General features: G+C 42.0%; 1 protein-coding gene across 5 annotated transcripts in view; it reads right to left on the bottom strand.

Annotated features, from left to right (window-relative positions):
* mid2 (midline 2) overlaps positions 1-21327 on the bottom strand; it is a 142246-nt gene that overhangs the window by 76400 nt on the left and 44519 nt on the right. For 2 of the 5 annotated variants that reach the window (XM_056382336.1, XM_056382332.1), the window contains exon 1: positions 17751-18214. The exons of 2 other annotated variants lie outside the window; for them this stretch is intronic. The gene's annotated coding sequence lies outside the window, so the exon portion shown is untranslated. Of the gene's footprint in view, positions 1-17464; positions 17597-17750; positions 18215-21327 lie in introns of those variants that run through there. One more of the 5 variants, XM_056382334.1, reaches the window with a different exon arrangement.

The raw sequence follows: 21327 nt of genomic DNA on the forward strand, positions 1-21327 counted from the left end.
CCAACTCAATTCTAGTGCAAGGAGTGCATGTGTACCAAGTAGCTGTGTTTGTGTGTCTGTATGTGTCCAGAGGTATTTTTATGAGACAATTAGATCATAAAAATGTGGCAGTAGTAATGATTTCCATTACCAGTGTAAGAGACAATCTCATGGAAAGACCAAAAATAGAAAACACTGATGTCACAGTCTCTGTCATTGCATAATCTTGCAAAGATCAAAACAATAAAAGAAGCTGTTTGTTTTCAAAAGGACAGTCGCAGTCCCCCGGGTGTATGGTTGCATGTGTATGAATTCACTTTGTTGACGCATGCATCATTCTCGAGAAAAAGCATTTGTGGAACAAAGACGATTATCCGTGTACAAACAATCCACTTGTAAAACCCAGATTGCTCCCTCCTGAATTGCGCTCGCACAGCTGCAGAGCCAAAACGGGAGTTTAATGGACACTTGATGATGTTGGGAAGACGGGGCAACAGACAAACAATTCACCACACCTAGACCTCGGAATGAAAGACGCAAGTGCATTGTGCAGCAGTCGCGCAATGCACTTTTCTAAAAGGGGTATTGTCAAGAGCATGAAAGCTCTAATTTCTGGTCAATAACAGAAATCCACATTTTATGTACATTTTCTTATGCCAAAGTGTTTGGATTTTACTGTACATGTAAATTTTATAATTTTGTAATGATGAATTAATACTCACTACCTCAAAGCTCTAGGATCATTAACATCTAATGCAATTCAGACAAAACAAGTACACAAAAACATTTCCTCCTTTTTACAAACCTTGAGAAGATGAAAATATGGGACATATAATGTGCTAAAACTGACTGGACACAAGAGCAATAAATAATTTTTTCCACTTCAAAAGCAACCTTTCACTTCAAAGATACGAAAGACGTGCTGAGGTGAAGCCAGAACCAAAAAAAAATCAAAGAAACTTGTTCCGTAAGAGGAGAGCAGAATAAAAGATTACCTACAGGAAAAGGATACTTCAGACCAAGGTAGATTATACAGGTATTAACAAGGAGCATACATGCATTCACATCAATATGTCTGTCTCACACAATAACACATTGACATAGAGCCAGCTAATGACAGATACACCCAAACAGACATACAACATAAACACACACAATGATGTGCCTTGAGTCCTTGGCCACTACTCCACTACTGCAGACTTCATCAGTGGCAACTGAATCAGTCCCAGGAGTGTGACAATCTACAGTGAATCACCACTTTCTTTATTGTCAGATTGACAGTGTATCTATCACCCCCTCATCCTGCCCAGACCCTCATCCAATCCTTCCATCTGCACTCACACTGCTCTACCTGGAATCTCTCCATCTCACTGGAGGCTGTCAATCACAGGCTTATCACAGTAAAGGAAGAGGAGCAGAAAATCACATAGTTGAGGTTTAAAGGCTCCAGAGAGTAAGACGACAGTAAACAACAGCGGCAGGGGGTCGCCGCTCTTCCTTTTTTAGGGGCTTTAGAAAACACACCCCGAAGCTGTGGAGAAAAAAAAAAAAATTTGTACTCTCATTATGGGAAAATGCTATCACTTGTGCTTTTTGGTGTAAGGGAGTAGGTTGGAAATAATTGAGACATTACTTGGCAGGCAAATAGTTTAAACAAACACTCTAAAGAATAGTTAATTGAAGCCATAGGCAGCGAGGTAACCTCATTTACAATTCTCATTGTCTTTTTAACGTACTGCAGGTGATGGAGAAAATTTAGTACAAAACTTTCCAGCAGATTGAAGGCATAGTAAGAACTCTAACAACCCATTTGCCATTTACATTGTTTCCGAGAAAGCTGAATAAAACAGTGCTAACTAACTCCCTGTCAGTGTCCCTCTGCAGAAAATGACAACAAGGTGACGGCAAAACTCTGTGGCTTTAACAATCAACACATGCCGTGATAATTAGTTTGCGTTAAAGGTGCTAGCAGGTGGATTTTGTTTCCTTTAAATGGACAGAGACAAAATCCCCCCCCCCCCCCCCCCGTTTCCGGTCTTTATCCTAAGCTAAGCTAACCGGCTGCTGTGAGTAGCTTCAAGCAGTCGTGTAATAACCCATTTGCCCGGCCTCTTGTGTTTTTCTGGAGAAAGCTGCTAGCTAAACTGCAGTGGTGTTTCCACTGACATGAGGGTGACAACATACAATGTTTTGGTTAAACAGCTGCTTTATTGTTTTAACCCCAGTGTGCCCTGGTACAATAGTCGTTCGCCAGGGGTCTATTAGAGGCCAGCTGCATTCATGGTAGCCATCAGGTTGATTCTCCACAGTGGTTTGGGGATAAACAAAGACAGATGCTATTCAACTGACAAGCCCAGTCAGACGTCTGACTGTGACCTCAATCTGCTGAGGACCTTGTTGTTATGCAGTGAGCATTCCACAAATATCTCCGAAACAGGCAAAAGGTTAAAGATGTTAATAACAAATTAAAGGATTTCTTCCTTGGGTTGTTCGTGTGACAGTAAACAGTAACACATCACTAATTAAAAAGCTGCCCGGAAGAAAAGCGAAAAAATAAAAATCAAGCTTGAAATTTTTATGGAGCAGGGAAGATGTTAAAACGTGACACGGCAAGATGGTGGTTTGATTTCTCTCTCTGCCTCACACTCTGTCTTTCTTAAAAAGAAAGAAAAAAAAAAGAGTTTTCATTCATTACTAAAAGAGGTAGTCAAACACCACCACCTGGAGCCAACACGTGTCTTACCACAGAGAATGGCTGGCCTGTTTGTGCGACGCTGGTAAATCACAGACCTTCACACATTTTGGCGTGGCCCAGGTACTGATCAAGAGCGCACACATTAAAATGACTAATAAAAACACCCTAACGTAGCACTGCTCTATGAGTACTTTCATTAGTGACCGTGTTAGCAAACTCTGTAGCCCCAGTCCTGGCATTTACCCTAATCACCTCTCCTGAGCATTTAAACCAAAAAGAAACAGGGCATTGTTTGTGGATTCGGTGGAATTCGGCTGCATTAGTGGATTGAAATGCTGGCATTTATTTGGAGGGCAATTCATTATTGCAGTTTGTGTTAAAAATACCCACAAGCATAAGACACATGTCAGGACTAGTCGCTGCTGAGTTTTGCCAGACGTCAAGAGACTACAGTTATTCACCACTTTGGTTTTGGAAAAAGGAAATTGGGCAGCTCCAAAAATGACAGCCCACCAGTTGACCAGAACACACAGCAAAACTGTACACATGATTATATAAGTGGGATCAAGCAGCACATTAAACTTGCTGTGTTACATTTCCGTGCAGTCTTTTGACAGGAGCCATGCGTCTCAATGCTGCTGCTTGATGGGATAAAAAGGAATGTTTTAGCATATGAGAAACTGCCCAGGGTTCCTTTGGCCACCGCTTTCATTCTCGCTGTTTCCCTTCATCTCTTCCCTCTCTTCTTCCTCTGCTCTCACTCTTTTTCCCGCCTCCACTTGCCCAGTCTCCTACACTCCCCCCCCCGTTGCACTCTGTCTTTTCCCGTGTCTCTCTCTCTCTCTTTGCAGCAGACCTCAGAGCGGGCTGGATTCATCAAACATGTGATTCCTATTCATAGAATGTAAACAGTAATGCAGCCAAGCCGGTGTTTCACATTTCACATTCAGCGCAGTTGAGCGGGCTGGCTTAAGCTTAACCCTCTCACTGCTACACTGGAGACTGGTTTTTACATTTTGACAAATCTCGAGGAATTATGTTGCTTATATCTTATATCACATCTGTCTAATCAGTTCAGGATCAGTATTTTTGAGGGGAAATGTATCTGGTAACACTGCACGGGATACCGATTCCACAATTAAATTACATATTTATTCAGTCACGGGAAACATTTCACTTTTTTTTTTTTTTTACATATTTTCAACAAAATCCACTTTTTCAATTACTTAACAAGCATCTGTCTGACTTCAAGGTCAGCCTCATACTCAGTGGAGTGTGAAAAAGGCAGCAGGCAGAGCTGTGGTTCACAGTTAGCTTTCCCATCCCATTGCCTAGTCACCAGTGTTACCTCTTGATGGGAAAAATATTGGGTGTGATCTTAATTCACCTCATTATGCCTTAGCTGATCTCATGGAAACTCCCACTATTAAGTAACACATAACAGAAATTCTGTGTGATATTGGCACAGTAGGGAACTGGTGCGGTGGTCCAGTTACTGACTGAATGTCATCAGTTTGCATGGCAGTGAGATTTATCTGTAGTAATTATATTCATGAAGTGATGACACTGATATTTTTGCATATTGTTTCCTGTATAAACAATACACACAGTGGTCTTCATTATCATAAATGGAGATCTAATGCAAATGAAAGGATCTTTAGTGTCAGAAAACAGGTTACAGATTTATTTATCCCCTGTGTTTTAGATGTTTTCTTATGACATTGATTACAGAAGATTTCTTGCATTTTATCATGATTTGAAAATGCATTCATATCACCCAACTCTGAAACACTGAAACAGAGGAAGCGGTGGGTGTATGTGCATTGCTAGAATCTTATCTCAATGTGGACCTGCGTTTTCTTCTGCCTACATAGATTTAAATGGGATTTTGAATGCTGCCCCAATTCTATATAAAATTAGCTGTGCTGGTGCCTTTGGGATAATGTGTTTGCTTGGCTTATATCTCTCTGTCACTTACATATATCTGGTGCATTTTTTAAAAAGGCAGGTACTTTGTGCTGTTGGGTATTTGTTTTCGTTTTTTTTCTTCTTTGCATGATTAGTGTTTGTTTTGTCTATATGTTCCAATGCAGGTGTGTCAGACCAACACGACTCCTCTGACTTGTCACTGTGTGTATGGTTGCATACACCCACACTCATTCTCAAACGCCATATTTTTTTCCTATGTTGTTTTGGCTGCGCTGATGAGGGCTCTGATGCAAGTATCTGCAAATAAAATAAACAATCAATACTAACAAATGCAAGACCAAGCCAGACTTGCTAATTGGTTTAATACATTTATACATGAAAGCAAAATTAAATGAGATTTTCACAGGGTTGTGACAGTGAGTAGAGCACACCTCATCTCCTTTACCCTCCACTTAATACCGCTGCCTGTTACAGCTTGGCAGCCTGTGGGTAATAAAGTTAATACTGTCAGACGTCGTCTCATCAGCTCTCTGAGGCTCTTTTGCTGCGGTGGAGAGTCTTATCAGGCTTCAACACAACACTGTGTAGCATCCATGCCCCTGCCTCACTTCACGCTGCTTCCATTATTCATGTGCATTTGCCCAGGTGAGAACAAACCCAGGATCAGAAGTTGGCAGAACAGCTTATTAGATATTTAGACGCCACTGAGCGTACTGGAGGGAGGAAAGGATGAAGAGCGAAGGAGAACAGAGGTACCGCTGGTTGTCAACAAAGGCAAAAATATAAATCGGTAAGCAGCCCTGAAGCCCGGTGGCTAGTGTGTAAGTTGTAAAGGTTGACCCTGAGAGTCAGTAGACAGTACCATGTAATTCCTCTCTTCAAATATTTTCTTTTCTGTAGCACACTTACAGGACTTGGATACACTAGTAGTCTAAAACTGACAGGGGCAAGTAGAGATGGATCCAAAATCATTCGGTAAAATGTTTCTTTAAGACAATATGAATTTTATTTTTCTTTCTTTTCTTATTTCACTCTCACCCTCAAACCCCACATTTCCCTTACTTCACTGCCTGGAGTTTAAAAGTCAGATACACTATCTTCTTAAGCATTAGTTTGGCTGCTCAAGTCTATTAAGACTGCCAAGTTTGCTCAAATATACAAAAAATATTGACATTTTCAAATCCAGCTCACCTTGAACATCGTCCAAGAACTACAACACTGACTGCTTCATTTTCTAATCACATGACTGGGCTCCACAGAACTCTGTAATAACTATTATTTTGGAGCAAAACAATTCCCCTACATGCAGTGATGAAACTAAAATGACATAAAATAAGATGATAGAGTGAAAAAGCACACACTGCAGATAGCAAGAAAATCTATTGTCTTGGCTTGCAGAAAACAAACTTTGCTGTGTTGACAGTTGACACCAATTCAGCTTCAATTTTTCTATATTTTCATCTGACTGCGTGTGTGTAAATATATACAAGAGCACAGTGCCAAGTTAATGGCTTACCTTTTACTGGAATTTTCTATAAATATGCAAATGTACTATACATCGTGTGAAAAAGCAATCTATGCACCATATAAACAGAACCTTCAGCTTCCGAAAAGAGGATATTTTCTGCGGGAAATTGCATTCCAGTGCCCTGTACACCTATATTAGACTGGAAAGACTGTCAAGAAGACAATAGATTGATGATATACTCCTGAAGAGTTTCCCCATTGCGAAAAAACAGCTGACAACTCTAAATGCATCATATTGGTGCTGTACTCGAGCAGGCTAACTGAACATAAGGTGCCAGCCACTTCATCAATAGCTTGTCAAACTGAATTAGCTAGTGCTGATGTCCAAGTTGGTGTTATTGATTCTAGAGGGAGCAGATACCCAGGTCAATACTATAAGGTCTGACTGCTCCTATGACAGCTGTCCTTATTAAGAAACATCTCTGAGATAAAACAGCCCACTGTGCTACTGAGCTACAATGGATTTGTCTTCTTGAAAACGACAGGAGTTTGGACATTTCTCCTCCTCAATGCATCTATTTCGTACGATAAAAGCCAAAAGAAGAATAGCCTACGCTCTTGTGGCTACAGATTCTTGTAGTGTGATAAGATTGAGATTAAGAAAGACAAAGAGTCAAAGAGAGAATGTCTTGGTGGTGAATGTATGTGTGCTACCCCATGTACATCTGTTTGCTGAATCTGCCTACACCGGCAGCTGGGGCTCAATCTTCCATACTGTCAGCGCAGCCTGCCAGCCTAGGGAAATACATTTATACGTCTGATAAAAAAGATAGCGCAGATGAAAGACTTGTTGGAGTTGTCTCGGCTGAATCATCAGTAACCCCATTACACACAGGCAGAGCAACTAACCTCGTTTTGGGGACCACTCTGTCTCCCTCCCTCCCTCCCTTTCTCAGTAAAGGTAGAGGGGAAGGGAAAAAAAAAAAAAAAAAAAAAAAAACAGTGTGAAATGACAAAATGAAATCGATGATTTAATATTTTAAACCCTAGATGGATTTTCCATTCCGGCGCTGGTGCCCTCAGTGTAAAAGGTCTTCCTCACGCTGCACCTCATGCTGCATGTTGCAGGGCCACGTGTTCCCGGACGTACATGGGCTACTTTTCTCCAGATGCAAAGGGAAATTTCTCATTACCATTCAATTATACTGAACTGCACTGTGAGAGAAGGCTGCTGGATCAAAAGCTATTAAATACCAGCTTTCTTGCTTCTAAGTGCAGAATTCACCTTGGGTCAAAGTCTGCACCTTCCTCCCAAACACAATACATCCAGGAGGGCCATTTACTACTTCAGCTGTAGTAGATGGTGCCATTAATAAAGCAGGAGGTGTTTCTGATGTGTTACTAGGCCGTTCAGTTATTCACGATGACCCGGTGTCAGAGAGACATAAAAAAAATATAAAGGTAAACCAAAGGAGATGGAAAAACGAGAGAGAGAGAGAGAGAGAGAGAAAGAGAGAGAGAGAGAAATGAGCTCAAAAATAGATCACACGCCCAGAGAGAAAAACAAAAAGGGCAATAAAGAGAGAGAGAGTGAGAGAGAGAGAGGAAAGGGGGGGAGAGGTCGGAGGCCTTGCCATCAGTATGACCCCAGGGAGGGGGTTCCTGTCCTCTATCTGGCTCTCTTGCTCTACAAAGTCAGAGCCTTCTATTTATACAGCACTGTAATGTTTGGCATTTCCTTCGAGGGGGGACAGTATGAGCCATTGTTTTTCTTGGCCGCTGTTCGATTGGCTCAGCAGGCCCCGTGCGTCGAAATGTCAGCAGCTCGTAGCTCTATTCGTTCGATTATCTTTATGTATCACTCATAAGCAATCAGTTGTTGCTTCTCGAGCTGGGAAATCTTATTATCACGCAGACAGAAAGACGTTCGATGGATTTTTTTTTAACCTTTATCCTGTGAAATATCGATATGAGACAGGTTATAGGTGTGTACAGTCTGAGAGAGGCAACTAACAACACAACACAATAGTCCAACGGCAGACCTGAGCTTGCTGACTGTGGCTGAAGCAACAATGATGTTGCAATGACACGCAACACATGATTATCGCAAACATAGTCATTTGCAGTACGGAGCAGTCACTCTAAACTTCAGCTGCAGACAATTTCACTCACAAAGACGGAAACACAGGCAATGTAATGTAATAGTGAGATTCTATCTGAAATCCCAGAAGATAAAATGTAGTTCAGGTGAAGAGTTATGTGAGGTGGGAATACACAGGATCTCACTCAGAAAAAATGACAAGAGAAATGGTCTCATTGTCCAATAAAAACACATATAATACAAGTGCATAACAGAAATATATAAATGTATACATCCAAGATTCTATTGTGGAAGCCTGTAGGAAAAAAAAGGCTGCATTTACCTGGGCTATGATGCCACTAGCTCTCATATAGACTACTCTCTCAAACATTTAGAAAAATGTGAATTGAGAAAACATAAACACACCCCCGCACCTCTGCCTTATAACTGAAGCTGACACAAATCAATAGGTTGTTAGTTAAACAATAGCTGCCCAACCTTGCCTGCATTTTAAAAATAGCCGGTCCCCAGGGCACTGCAAAACCAAAGAGAATAATTGTGAAGGTTAACAATGCCTACTGTTATATGAATATTGAACTGAACTGATGGCCTGGAGCCGGAAAAGAAAGGAGCTCAGTACAAGGGCTTTTTGCAAGAGGCAGGTTCACAAGAAATCCTGCTCATACTAATGATGGGTCTGAATAAAACGGTCAACTTCAGAGGGGCAATTTCATATTTCAAGGAATTAATAGTGTTCCAATGTGACCTCCAGCAGGCACCGACAGATGATCGATGGCTCTATCGAGGGTTTTAAGAGGATATCAGAGGTATTAGATGTACTCACTGTCAACTAGCAAAAGAGGGAAAGAGCTGCTTTTATGGAGGTGTTCCTTAAAAATACCTGCTGAGCAGATGATTGTGTATGATGGAAAGTGTGTTTGTCAGTACGTGAGTGCATGAGTCAGTCAAGCAATGAGTGTGTTTTTTTTTTTTGTCCTCTATCCCTGTGACTTTTTGTCTTTGCTCTCTGCTCTGTGTAGCTATTAACCCTCCCCAGAATCCTACAAACATCCTTGAAGCTCAAAAATCTTTTTTCACGCCTCCTCCTGTTTACACCTACCCTCCCGATCTGTTTCTTTATACTTATTTCTCTCACTCTGCCTCCATTTTCCATGCCCAATCCCACTATTTTTATCACAACTGCATCCTGGCCTGTGCTGGCTTTAGTACTGTGAGAAGAGATGTTCATTATAGTAAGCTACATGCCTGTGTTAAATGGACCATAAACAGACTGCAAACCTGAAAACAAACTACAACACACTACGCTCACATGCCATGTTTAACTATGCATGCGCAAGTGTTTACCCACGGGTCATACCGCTCCCAGCACCACTCCCTGGGCAGAACTCTACGCTTCCACAACCTCCATGGCTCCTGCATCCCCGAGAGAGGAGGTGTGGTAGACTCTACCCAACAAGAGTGGCTTCTGGGGTGAGCAGCATGACGGCAGAGCTGGGCCTGATCCCAGGCTCCTGGTGCCATTAGGTGAGATCATGGGAAACACGTGCGTCGCTGTAGGAGTAGACACAGGCAGCTGGCTGTTAACTAGCGTGTTGGGAGGTTGGCTGTCTCCTCAGCTCAGCTGCTGCTGCTGCTGCTGCGCTGAGGTGGAAAAGCTCCCTCTCCCTTCCTGTCTAGGTGGATTCTTAGGATTTTAGAGTTAGTTAGTTTAGAGTTTAGTGTTTTGAGTTTTTGTGTTTTGCACACTTCAGATGAACAAGACAAGTTAAGGCCGAGATCACACCTACAGTTCGCAGTCTACTGTTCAATGCAAACCGTGACCCAAATATTATTGCCAATGCATTTTTACACTTGGTTATTTAGTTTTCAAGCTTAGAAACTGAGCAATCTTTTGCAAACGAAAACAGCAGTCAAAGTTTTCAAGGTTAAAATTTTTTTGGCAGGCGGGAAATCAAAATGAATCTCTATATTTACATAATGTTTTTTTTTTTTTTTTTTTAAAGTTACACAACCAGAAATTTTTATTGTGCATCTCTGCTTTCTCATGCTTTCAAAGCACCTCTCATTTACATATTTCCATCACCACTATACTGCATCTAACAACCTGAATAAGGATTATTCATTATGTGCTGATGGAGTCTAATTCATTGTAAAAATTAATATTAATATTCACAGTGATTTCTCCTTATTGAACTGAGCATAAGCGTGGGAAGTAGGGGAGCTCGGGGTGTGGTGATGCCGACAGGAGGTGCTACAGCACTCAAAAATATATTTGAAAAAATAAATCAATATAATAAAATTAAATAATAAAATTAAACAAAATGAATTGGTAACACTAATGAAGTGCAAAAATAAGACATTAGTGACAGCAATCTTTTTTTTCATCTCACTGATGTAGGTATTGACCATATCATCACAGAAGTAGCTAACTGACAACCTGTGGAAATGACACAGAAACCTGTTATTGATTTTTTTGGGGAAGCTTCAACAAAACAACCCAGTCCCGGCACCTCCGAAACGATCAATGCACCCTCACCAGAGTTTGATGATGGGGAGCACATAGACAGAAGTTGTGCTCCTGCAATTCAAGCTAACATCTCAGGTCAAAATGCTAATGTTCCAGCAGCAACGGCGCCTTCCGTTTTCCTGGAAGGTTGTCGGGCAAAGAAAATTTTCTCTTTCATTCTATGCAAGCTGGTTCAACAAAAGGAGATGGCTGGATTATATTGAAGACGGTGATTGTGTTGTCTGTTCTCGCTGTGTCAAAGTGGAGCAAGGTCTAATTATTGAAGACAGTGTTAGGTTGGACATCAGTTCTTGTTAATTCAACAACCATGAGAAGTCTAAGCTTCGCAGTCATGCCATTCAAAAAACCTTACACCAATTAATGTCCTTTTATCTTATGCTGTCCGAAAAGCTCGGAATACAGTAAAACTATGTTCTTATGCTGGAACGTACATACAACCCCCCACAAGACAGAGAATGGATTCTTAGGTGAGTCGGTGGCCAGGAGTTCACAGAACACCAAAGCCAGCGCACTGGGCGTCCATCAGTGTGCCAAACTGCTCAGAAAGCGCAGGCAAGCACTTAGAGATGATGCAGCGGTGGGGAACATACTACACACTGTGTCCAGAGCAGGACTAAAAATGCCAAATGATGTTCGGTGATGCAGGCGGTAACACGTGTGTTCGTTCTTCAATGCTTCAATGTTCTTGTTTTTCGAGTATGTATCGCTACACCTTTTGGATATTCGTTTTTTCTTATCTAGGTTGGCATTGAACAAGTTCCCAACTTAAAAGTTGCAAAACACCGCGCCTGAGTATGTGTATATTCCTTCATGAATATTTTATGATAAAGTCTGTACAGAGAGGGGTCGAAAAGATTAAACGTACTACTTAAACTGCTGTGACACATTGTCTCTTGTTTCCATGGTGTTCAGCCAGCACCACTGACAGCGTCTATTACTCTATATGCCCACTTGTAGCACCCTTCCTGCCATGCCCAGTTCTATAACCCCCACCGATTTTTTTTCAGCAACCCCCTTATTCAGAATACATTCCCGCAGCTATGGAACTAAGCGTCTGCACTCCTTTCTGAAATCTACTGCTGTGCTATCTAACTCACATATTGAGGCATCTGAGAACATTTATTCAGTGTCATCTGAGTTCAAATTATATTTTTCTAACCTCCCAAAACAAACCGAAACAGTGAAGGAAATGCCTCAGAATTTCAATCTACATCCTCTGCTGCTCTCGGTATGACAACGGCTTTAAAATAAAAGATTACTCTCGTGGCCAATGTATCTGTCCAACAAAGTTCAATCTGGAGAGCTCTCTGGCTAATTAAGTTTCAAATGGCACTACTCTCAAACCAATAGACTTAAGCTGCAGCAGGGGCAGTGGAAGACTATTAGATCTTGGCCTCATGGGATTCCAATGCAAACTGATGCTGTGTAATGTCGTGTAATCTGGGCAGCCTTTGCCCTGCAGGACTGCTGCCAACAAAACCTTTAATCAAGTACAAATGCGTAAACAATTCACCTGTTATTGTGACAGATCTTTGGATGCTTGTCATCTGTCGCACATATGCTCCACAAGATCATTTATTTACTGAACTGGAACCGAGTATGTAATCCGTTATCCATGTTTACAACACTTGTGTACATCACACTGTCATTAATGTCAACTGAAAGGGTTTGCACTCTCTGTTAGAGGACACTGAGATGAGACAGTGAGATGGATAAAAAGAGGAAGACAAGAACCAGTACAGGGAGTGCAATAAATTATAGCCATACTTGTCCTCCATTTTTTTTTTTTTTTGTGTATTGTTCTCATCATGTGTTTCAGATCAGTGGTTTCTAAAATCTGTTTCTCTTTCCTGGGTCAGTGGATTGATGAAAGCTCAAACTGAAGTCCAGAGCTGTGCTTGCAGCTTACTGGCTTTCACTGCTTTTACTTTTTAGGACTGGACTGAGACATGTTCTCTGCCTCCACTAGTGTGCCATCTGATCCACCCTGGCCTTCACACATGTAACGTTATAAGCTTATAAGCAATGGTTCATATCATGCAATCCATTCCTGGCACTCCACTTGTTACAGTCGACAGCATATAGAATTTGCCCTAAAATATGTTTTGCATTAGTAAGCAGCCTGAGGTCTACAGCATATCCTCTTAGTGGTCCAGAGTGGTACAGCCAAAATCTTGCCAGCTCACTCTTTGTTCTAAGATATCAGTCTGGAAAACATCCACTGGGGATCAATTGAGAGAAACAGCTGCAAGGCGCACCAATCAGCTAACTATGGGAAGAGGATTAGATGATGATGGGAATGAGAACAACATTTGGTTTGCAGCTCTGGCTGATTAAATACTGACCAAACTGAAGGACAACTATAAGAGATGTAAAAACATACAGCCAGTCTTTGGTGTAACAGCATAGGCTTTTCTTCAGCATTCCCTCCCCAAATGTATTCACTTCTCCTTATTTCTGTGTGCTCTGTGCTGCTCAGATAGCGTTGCATGCCAGTTGACCAGCTGGGTACAACTGCTGAGCCCCATTCTAAAACCAAGTTCAAACAGCGGCATGACGCAGAAAGATGTTTAATGCCAAACCAGGACAGCCATAAATTCATTATTTATATTGTTTTTGGCCAGAATGAGAAAGTTAAGCAACGTGGTGCTTGTGCATGGCTACTTTTTTGCTGATCTACATGCAGCATGAATGTATCTGGGAGACAGGCTATGCCTCTCTTGGCAGCGACCTTCATTGCACTGGGTGCTATGAAGAGATCAAAGGAGCCTGGAGACAAAAACAGGAGGCAATCTGTCACACCATACATTCCTCCATGCTATGGCTGTCTCAAATCCCACATTCATTCCCTTGATCAATTCTATATCACATAGAAAACCATTTCCTCTAATGAATGCTCCCCAGCAAGACTTGGCGATCTGTTAGTTTCATTCATTTTCTATATAATCCATAATCAATTACCTCTGCCTAGGAGGTTATGTTTTCACTCGTGTCTGTCGGTTTGTTGATTTGTTTGTTTGAGAACCCATTAAATTCCCGGTGCCGATCTGGTTAAAGGGGCGAATCAACAAATCTTTCATCCCTTTCCTTAACGTTGCATCAGTTTCTCAGGAAACAATGTATGGATCTTGATGTAATAAAATCTGAAATATTTATGGTGTTGGCATCTATGAGTTTGTGCAACCTGGTATGTCCAGATAATAATCTAGATCTTTCATTCTTAATATATAGACTATGAACAGGATGTGAGAACCAGCCCCAGCAGCTGAGGCTCAGGAATGTAACTGCTGTTCCACCTGTTTTGACACTTCCCATTTAACATAGCTACTAGTCATAGCTCCGTCTATGCTGTGTCAACAGTTGTGCTTAACATGAGCATAGGTACAGAGCCCTGTGGTTTTCTTGCACTTTTTAAACTTTGCCATAGATATATTTTGAAAACTAACTTTCTATTGGTACATGTACATTGGCAGCTGCTCTATACAACTCACTACACCCTGAAGAGCATTCGATACCATTACTGTGATGATGCTTTATCAATGCTCCCCACACATTACATCTTTGCCAACCATAAACGTAAGTACTCTTGGGTATTATTAGTGTTGTTAAATAGAAAAATAAAAAGAACTACATTTCATCCAACCACAACAACACAAACACTTAAGGCTAACAGTAGATTAAAACTCAGTTCATTTACTGTCCGTATGTGCACCAACAATATGGCCTATAAGGGTAAAAGCTCAGGAGCACGCGGTTCACTAAAGGGACCATTTCTGCTAGCTGCTGAACCGTTGAGTAGAATTAGTGGAATTGCTGTGGTCTAGATTTGTTGCAGAAAGCTGGAACACTGTGACGAATGGTGAGGCTGGAAGCAAAGGGCTGGGGTTTTAAAACATCGGGGGTGCAGATTCATGGCTTCTCTTGGTATGTGCCTGAGCTGCATGAAACTGACCACCTCAGTGAGCACACACACACACACACTCTTTGGCAGTTACCCCTTTCATCAAGGGTCGGATGATGTTATGTGCTAATAAGCACACTAGTGGCAGCAGTACCAACTTCAGACTGTCAGATTGTCTGTTTTAAAGTTTCACCAAGGTAAATGGAAAACTTTCAAGAACTTTTAATGCCGCTTGAAGATAAATGTATGACTTCTTTCACCTCTGAAATGAAAATAAAAGAAGGTCCACTCAGATTACAGGTCTGTCTGTCTGGACTTATGTCTCAGCTGCTGAACATTAGACTTTATTTAAGTCTTCAAGGACTTTGGATGATTTGAATATAGGTGGCGAAAACAACATAATTTATTACTCAATAAGTCCTACTTGCAGACGCCTTGATAAATCAGCTAAATCAGCTAAATGTCACAAATCACTTAATGAAAAATTGGCCAGAGGGCAATCAGAGATATATTTTAAACAATCAGCACTGTGGGAAGTAAGGACAAGATGAGACCAATTACAGGTCTGCTGTTGGTCTATTCTGTTTAGTGGCCTGCTGTGCTGTGTTATTAACACCCTGTTATGGTTGTTGCAGTATATCGTTGCACTTACAAAAAAAGTCAGAGGATTCGAAGTAAAAGCTGCTATGAGTATTATTTTCTATTTCTTTGGAAAGATTTTGGGAATGTCAAGACTTCTGAATCCAAACCCTGACTGTTACAAGACACCATGCATGAAAACCTTGTTTTGATTGACAATCTTACTTGATCTCCCTTGATCCATTCAGTATTATAGCATACATCTCTGCACAAGCAATGCTCCTTTAAAGCTTCATTTAAAGCTTTCTCTCAGTCCCCTTAATGCCCTCTGTGAATACAAAAACTTTAAGCACAAAAGGTCAAACAAAATAGGTTAATAGCAGGTAAAGCAGACACAAAACAGTGAGCTGTGTAATGCGCCTTGGAGCACAAGGTACAGCACCTTCCACTCCTCAGAAGGGGGAGAGGAGAGAGAGAGGGAGTCGGATGGAAGGAGAGAGGAAAGAGACAGATGACTGAGGCATGGATAAACCAAGAGAGAGAATGAGAGGGAAGGGAGGAGGATGAGAGAGAGAGAGAGACCACAGGAAAACAACCCTAAAGATAGACAGTGAGGGAAGAGAACGTATGGCTTTTGAAGGTATAAGAGTCAGCCCAGAGCAGTGATTCTGTTCTTGTCTATTTGAGAAGGAAGCATACATGAGTGTGCTGATGTGTAATCGGCCTGATGAGCCATGTTGTGTAATGGCATGAGACAGGGCAGCTCGGGGTAAACTACTGCTACAGTGCACTTATAGGAACATGCGTAGGGCTTGATTGGGTTTGTGCTTTTAGTCCACCTCATCGTGGCTGCGTGTTTCGCTCCAACAGCTGGCACAGACAGAGAGAGGGGAAGAGAGAGGCAGAGCGTATCAATCTGGAAACAGGACTGAATACTCAGCAAAGAAGAGCTGATTTAAGTAAAGGTTAGAGCCAAATAAATAAAAAGCAGCAAGCTACTCCAGTTCCACTTAAGCAAGGCAGACATTGATCCCATAACAAAAGTGTTGATCTTCCCTGTTAATGCTACCCAGCCTCCCAGCATACAGAGGCATTCAACAAGCATGCTCTCCCTCATAGTGTCAGCTGAGCTCAGCAGGATCATCAGAACTCAGCTGAGTTCAATCTTTGGCATTCAGCACTGCACAAGATGAATTATGCGTGGTGACACCTTCAACACCCTCCTGACAACTTTGTGCATTTCATCACAAATTGACAGGGTATTAATTCTGGGGCACTGGCTTACTTCAACGCTACCCAGTGGCAGATCTGTTTTTGATTCTGAAGTCAGTGTTTACTGCTTCGGATGAGCTGTCATCAGAAAGGAGAGATTTTGGCGTCATCCATATAAAAATGAAATATGCATTTGTGTCAAAGTATAATTATTCAGTGAGACTGTGTCATTTCTGAGATGTTAAAATTGAAACATAAAAAAAAAAGATATTGCACAACAATCACATTAGTACTCCTGGTGCTAATAAGAGCATTACAGGACTGTCACAGTGATATTTACAGAAAATAAAGCTACAATCACAACAAGTTCACTATAATATGATCAAAGACAGACCTCAGACATTGAGGAATGTTGACCAAGCTGGACAGTATGAAGATGCCACAAGGACTCTTATGATTCCTAGCGAAAACATGATAGAAGGTATGGTAAAAAAAAAAAAAAAAAGCAATATCCCAAGTGTCTGCGTGTTTCATGGCACAGAGAGCCCCCACCCACCCACCCCCATCTGAGCCTGTAAAAACCCCAAAACAATCAGAGGGATATGCTACATGTGCACGGGTAAAACTGTTCCACATGCTTCACATGGCAGCAACACACGAATCTCTGCTGAATCATTCTAATAATAACAATCTGGGATCCTCCGCGCAGCAGGGGCAGCTACCCAAATTAGGGTCCGTGGCCATCCTGTGGTCTTATGGGAGTTACAAGGGACTTCAAAGCAAAGAAATATGGGAGAGGTTTCATTTCTCTATATTTTGCTCAAGTGACCCAGTAAAGGAAACGCATACAGTTTTACATGTAATGTTTCGCCCCCAAAACGAGTGGCCCTAGAAGAGGCTGTAATCCGGTTTTGGTAGTCTACTACAGCAACAACACAAATCTGTCCATATTTGGCATAACATCAGATGAGGTCCGCGTGGCTTCACTGTTTTCACAGACGTGAAAACACATGAGGGAGACGTTGCCTGGACCAAGTGTGTAAGTTTGAGCATTGTATTATACCAGCAGCCTACCTCAGACATGTTCACGCGCGTGTGACTCGGGTCCATTCAAGTGAAAGCTAAAAGACAAAACACATCAAGAAAATCCCAAATGGGTTGCAAGAAAAAAAAAACAACAACCACCGGTTCCCGTTTCTGTTCCCGGGCGCTTGTGTCAACCCCCCCCCCACCACAACCACCCCCCAACCCCCCCACCCCGCGGCTTGTCTGAGCGCTGCCACCGACCTGAACCCCTAAACACCAGCCAGACCGAGCCAGACACCTCTCAGCGCTGAAGGGAGGGGTTTCATACACCTACCAGCTTTACATGCCGAACACTCTTTTCTTCTGTCATCTTGAGAAGTGGCCCAAAATGAAGTTGGAAGAAACACAAGAGACGTGGACGAAGAACCTGAACCGAGCCGGGATACTGTAGCTATAGAGGACTCCCTTCTCCCCTCAAGTGTGCTCCACACGGCGCAGCGCAAAAAAAAAAAAAATTTTTTAAAATACCAGCCCAGTGCGTTCAGTCAGTGAGGCTGCACCGCTCCGCTGGCGACAGCTCCCAGGCAGGCGGAATATTCAACTTTGGAAAAATGAGAGAGGGACGAGAGAGAGAGAGAGAGCGAGAGCAAGAGAGAGAGAGAGAGGGAGAGAGCGCAGGCAGACAATCACAGGAAAGCGGCTCCTCCTACCCTTACAATAGCCTAGAAAAAGAGGATTCAGCGCGTTCGATTGAACAGAGTTGAGCACGTTACCCCCAAATTGTAACGCACCGTAGTAACTCATTTAATGTGTACAGACTTCATACTACACGTCACTTGACTCAGTCGACACAGTTCATTGGATAATCCACTTTCAATCTGAGGGCGATAACAACTAGCATATCGACTTTATTGAATGAAGTTAACTCGTTACCGCCCAGAAACAAGGGGTCAGACTGTGAGGTCACAAACGGTTGAATACACCTGTTATAGACCGGATGACAGCACTTTCTCGAGCCTGGATGATGAATGAATTAATGACCACAATCGCTCTTCATTTTCTTATTCTGGAAACTGATGCAACCCTGGGTAATAAAGCAGGCTTCAGATATTAAAAGTTCATTTGTATCAATAAGTAAAACAGGGAGGTAATACCATGTTCAACTGCAAAAAGGCCCAAAGGCACCAATTACAATATTCATAGATTTAAACTTGAGCAAAAGTGGTTTATAATAATGGTGATATCACACTTTAATTTCTTGGATTAATTACACGAATGTATGTGTGTGTGTGTGTGTGTGTGTGTGTGTGAGAGTGAGTGTGTGTGTGTGTGTGTGTGTGGAGTAATGCCTGTGTGTTTTACTGTGTGTGTAATACCCCTATAGAACACAGTTTGTCTGTCACTAAACTGCAGTTCATATGCCCCCCCTCATATTCCTTTCATACATCTAGACTAGAGGATACCACACGTACTGGAGACACAGCACAACAAAACATCAGAGACTGACTAGAACTTTGTTTTGAGGAGGCGCTGCCTGTGTCTGCAGGTGTGTGCCCTGCTGCTTTGGCGTGTGTGTGTGTGTGTGTGTGTGTGTGTGTGTGTGTGCGTGTGTGAGAGCTTGGAATCGGTGCAGAGGTTAAGAGGTTTTGCAGAGATTTCCAGCAGACTGCTCTAGCCTGTTGTTGCTGCTCTCTGCCAGCCTGTCCTGCACTGCACCTGTCTGACCTAACTCTGCTTGTAATACCATTTCTTCCCAGTTCTCCGCTCTCTGCATTAGGACCACATGTGCTGTGCACAGGCGCCTCATCATAACAGACAGATGCAAAACGTATTCAGAGCAATGTAATATTGATGGAAATGTTAATGTTGGAAATGTTGAAAGAGCTACATCCCTGACAGTTTTAAGAGATCAAACGCAGTCAAATGAATGTACAGTGTAGAAACGATCAGTGGGTGTAACACAGCAGGTAGGCCTCTGCGGGTAAACAGCGCCAGACAAGGTGTGGCCTGACAAGCAGGTGCGCTCCACGACTATCAACAGCAGCCACCACAGATCGTCTGAGAGCCTATCTCTTTATTCTAAGCTCACTGTTTACTATATTTACCTGTCTATTTATATTGAATTTATCTACAAAACAAAGATGTCGTGCCTTTTCTTGTCTCTCCCCTTCTTTGCCAAACCCTGTCTTCATGTCTGCAGCAATGTCGGCCTCCCAGTGAGCAAATCATTCTACTGATCTGTTCTGCGCTGTGAGGTAGAATCTGTTTGTCATCTGTCTATCTGTGGCGCTTATCTTTCCTACCAAGTTTTCAATCAAGGTACTGGAAAATCTTGTGTCCGTGACACCAAGGTGGTGTTACCATACGAACAGGTATGATCACAGCACAACACCTATCATTTAAATTCAAGTCAAAGAAAGTGGATCCTAATTGCAGCTTTGAAACCAGCATGAAAAAGAAAAAAGAAATTCATAATTTTACAAACTGCAGTGGTTAGATTTGTTAATTTTTTTTCTCCATTCTTGGTGAACAATGCAACAGATTAATTTTTATAATATGCTACAGACTATAACTGTTGAATCCTGTCATATTTTCTGCATGTGATTCCAATTTATCAAAAGAACATTTCTCCTGAGTTCAAGCTACAAGTGAATATTAAACTTTAATTCCCAGCGGAGGTATTTTGGATTTTAATAGGTCTTTTGCTCTTTGAGCCTGACAGAATGGTTACTTGATTGACTGCACATACATAGCCTGGATCCAGCCCCAGGCATCTATCAGCACTGTCTTCAATCAGACATTCTCACTGACCACGTAGACATCTGAATTTTCGGGTTGTCGGTCATTTCCTCTGATGTCAGCTTCAGCGTCCAGCGCTCTAAATGAACTCAGCAATTTGTGGGCAGGACAGGACTGATGTATGTTTGCTCAGAGTGTGTGCAAAGCAGCTCTCTGCTGCTGCGCTGTGATTGGTCAGAGGATTGCTATTGACGTTGTGATAGTGGCCCATTTCATTTTATTTTTAATCAGACACTATATTTACTCAGTCTATAGCTTTGGCCACTAAGACTCATTTACTTCTGCACCACTAGCTGGCTAACATATTACACTCCCATGTGATTACAACAACTACAACAGCAAATATACCAGTGAAAAAAAATGGGTTACAGCCTCAGAATTTCACTGATAAAGCAAAGTCTGTGAGCTGCTTCAGATAGTCAGCTCAAGTCAGCTGTTACACTCACTTGACATACGCTCTTTACTGCGTAAAATGCACCCTTTTGATTATGGATGTGTACTTAAGCCGTCAGTGCTTTCCCAACTCTTTTGCTGCCATGCCTGCTGCCACACTGCTCATCTGAGAGCTATGCTACTTGCTGTCACTTGCTGCTAAGGCTGCTTCTCCTTTTCATATAGCATTTTAAAAGGCCCACAACCTGTAGGCTTTTAATCCATGTTCCCCTTGGGGGAGAAGTTGTTATAGATGCTCCCCACTCCCTGCTGTGCTGAGTTTGCCGCTTCTTTGTGGGGAGTGATGAGAGCCTAGATGTCAAATATCAACACTAGACGAAGTCCTAATTTACATAATAGCCTAAACATTTCCCTGTTTGAATGAAGTTGGGAATAACTTGCACGCAATAGCTTCAATGGAACAATTCATACATGAAAAGTTACTTGGTAAAAGATTTTACATTAACACATGTTGCTATAGGAAAAATGGTTTTATGTCAGTTGAGAGTTCAATCGTCTCATCTCACTGACATTACTGTACCTGCACTGTAAAGCTGTACCGAAGCAGCATTGTTTTGGTTTTATTTTTCTTATATAAAAAGGGTTGCCTTAGGAAACAACAGACGTGATGAAAAGTGTGATGAATACTTATCAAAGACAAAGGGTGACAGAATGAGGAC

This window comes from Seriola aureovittata, chromosome 8 (genome assembly GCF_021018895.1).
Source record: "Seriola aureovittata isolate HTS-2021-v1 ecotype China chromosome 8, ASM2101889v1, whole genome shotgun sequence".
In the NCBI taxonomy this organism is placed as follows: Eukaryota; Metazoa; Chordata; class Actinopteri; order Carangiformes; family Carangidae; genus Seriola; species Seriola aureovittata.